Source organism: Nuphar pumila, chromosome 2 (genome assembly GCF_984573655.1).
Source record: "Nuphar pumila chromosome 2, dmNupPumi1.hap1.1, whole genome shotgun sequence".
NCBI classification, from domain to species: Eukaryota; Viridiplantae; Streptophyta; class Magnoliopsida; order Nymphaeales; family Nymphaeaceae; genus Nuphar; species Nuphar pumila.
Window position 1 is genome coordinate 39,912,272 of NC_143250.1, and position 3,149 is coordinate 39,915,420.

Genomic DNA, 3,149 nt, shown 5'->3' on the forward strand with positions numbered 1-3,149 from the left:
CTTCAGACTGTGTTGCACCTGCAGACAGAGTTACTGAATATGCAACAGACTGTGGCTAGCACCTATTGCTACGCAGGAGATTTGCAGGTGGCGCAGGGAATGGTGCACTGTAGTGTATTATCTGCTATGCACAAGCTCACTGAAGCGAGCAGTGTGGAAGCAGCACTTGTGCCTTGCTGATGGAGACATCGTGCGGTTGATGCGGCTGAGTGCAAGGATAGAATGCACATGCTGAAGGATGTGCGTGCAAAAATGCGGATTGCAGGAGGCGGCATGGAACCTGACGCGCAATGCAGGATGCACACACAGTCTAGCGCACGATGCAGGAGGCGTGCGCGGTCAAGCGATGCGCAAGCGAACGCGTGCGTGAAGCTACAGAAGTGTTACAGTGTGTTGCACTTGTCCCTTGCGCACAGGCAGAGTGCGTAGGGCGATGATCCACGATCCTAGGCTTGTGTAAGCCCATGGTTGTAAGCTGATGTGCTGAAGGCGATCAGCCTTCAGATCTCCATGCGCTGAGGCAACTCGAGCCGAGAAACCTCCTTTCGCCTAGATAGAATGAGAAAGGCCTCCAGAGTTGATCCTCTTGTGCGGTAGCCGTCAACAATCGTCCAAAGTAAAGATGCAGCACATATAGAAGATGATGAATCAGTGCATGCACCGAATATAAGAGTCACTAAAATTGCAAAGTATCGTCAAGTACTCACCTTTGTGAGAAGGTCAGCACTGCATTCTTGATGTCTTCACTTCAATGTGATGCTTCAAGAGAAATTCGCAAATCACCGGACGTGCAATGAACTCGATCTAGGCACTAAACACTTGATCGAGCTCGAATCCAATCTGATTAGTTTTAAACTAATCGACCTTGGCCAAAAGGAACATGCCTAAGCATAATCCTCCAAGAAAATCCCCGATTAGGAGATCCAAATGCCCTAAGGCACCAAAGAGAGAAACACTCTTTCCAAAAGACCAAAGTCTCCAAATTCTATTTCAAAATATTCAAAAGGTATAAATGGAATGACAATGGCACCTATTTATAGGCCATACAAAACCATAAACCAGCTTACAAAACCACTAGTTGTTTCTTCTAACTGTCTCAAGTGGTCCCATGCGCCCAAGGCTCTCATGCATTGAATCTGGGCTGCTAAAGTGGCGCCCAAGGCTCCCATGCACTGAACCTGGCCGATTGATGTGGTGCAACAGACTTGCGCATTTGGTCAGGCCATTAGGCCTTGCTGTCAGCCTGCTGAAAGTGGCAATGCACTGATGTGCATCATGCGCTGGCCGCACGCCCTGTACAAGAAATCCCACGCTGGCAAGTGAGGCCTTCAGTTGCGTTAGCTGCGCTCTGCGTGACTGATACAACCGCATACCCAACTGCTTACTGCAATAACCGAATGGATTCACTGTGAGACGCATCAGGTTGATACTAAGTTCACGATAAACTGAGTAACTAGACCTCGTCTCCGTCAAAATTCTGCTTGACCTCGTTTACTCATAGAGCGAGCTGTATTTGGGCTTTTAAACATAAACTCGATTAAGTAAACAAGCTCGAGCTCAATTGCCAATTTTAACTTTTAAGGCTTTACTGTACAAGTTTTGTTTATCTTAACACTACAAATACAAACGTGTTTGGTGCGGTGCTTTGTTGGTATGTTGTGAAACAATTGTCACAGGTTCGAGCATGTCCTTTTGCTTTTACATGTTATTAAAAGAAAGAATAAAAATTTAAAAGGCCTTGGCTATCCGCACTTTCTTTGTCCGATCGAGAAGTGAGAAAGCCAAGGTTAGTTTCAGAATATAGACTCTGGACTATCAAAACACACTCGTGTTTCTCTAACAGAAAATCTATGGTGTCTATCTTTATGATCGAGTAAGCCAAAATTTGGTTGGTGACAAAAACATTCATAAAAAAGTATTTGTACCAACATGGTCTATTTTGAATTGTCTTACATCATCACTTGAGTACCTTTTGTAATACAAAGCAGATCAGTGTTCGGGCCGGAACACTTACATAAGTGTAAGTGTTCTGCCCAACTAGGGGGAGCTCATGGGCGTTGTTGCACCTCTGCGCAAGCCAACGCATAGCATAGGCCACGGGGGCAGGGGTCCTCCTCGGAATTTTACACTGCCGGCATGACATCCATAGGTATGGCGGGCTGAGCCAGCTCAACCAGGTCCTATCCAGGTGCGGTTTCCTCGAGTTATAAATTCAAAAAACCAAGGGGAGCTGCCCCCCTTGAAAGTGTTTTGCCTCAAACACAACCACGCCTAGGAAGAAATTGCATATGAGCTTTAGAGACTCTCATGACTTGAGCCAAGAGCGAGAAGCCTTGGCAAAACAAACAAAACTGATTTAACTTAATTGAATAAGTAACGAAAGCCTATGAAATTGACATCCATGTCCAAGATAATCTACGTGATTAAGATATACCTCATAGGTAAGTTGGTATCCACCAAAATCCTATCGTTTTGGTAAAAAACCACAATTTTTAATGCAAAACAAATAATTGCTTTAAAATAATTATTTTATTATTAAATAAAAAAGATGAAAATCACCCTCTAATTTTATCGAAGATAAAACATTAATAATGGAATTTAAGTTATTCGGGTAAATAGATGATGGTACAATACGGTACATGTGAAGGGGGTCGGGATCGAATCCTGCTGGGTAGGAGCGTGCCCTGTTGCTTTCTTGAGGTAGGTCCTGATGCCCAAACCAGTAAACCCATGGTCCAATACATGATGTTAGAGGACCCAAAATACCACTCGATAACAAGCCTATTACAAGTGAATTGTATCTCGGAGCAGTATACTCCAGATTATCAGATCCACCCATACAAAACTCAAAATGGAAATTTTCGCCAATATACTGAAATGACAATAAATGAAAGCCAAAATGACGAGAATAAAACCAAAAAAAGGTAAGAGCCCCACCAGAAATAAATTTGCTTTATATGAACAATAAATCCATGATGCCGCTTAATATTGATGCATGAAAGATAATATATACACAATTACCATCTAAAATGGTAACCAATTTAGTAAACCATGTAATTCCAACTTAAAAAAAGTGCAATTCGAGTTTAGATGGCCTCAAATCAGCGGAATTAACTCTCAAGTAAATGAAAAAACAGCCAATGGATGAG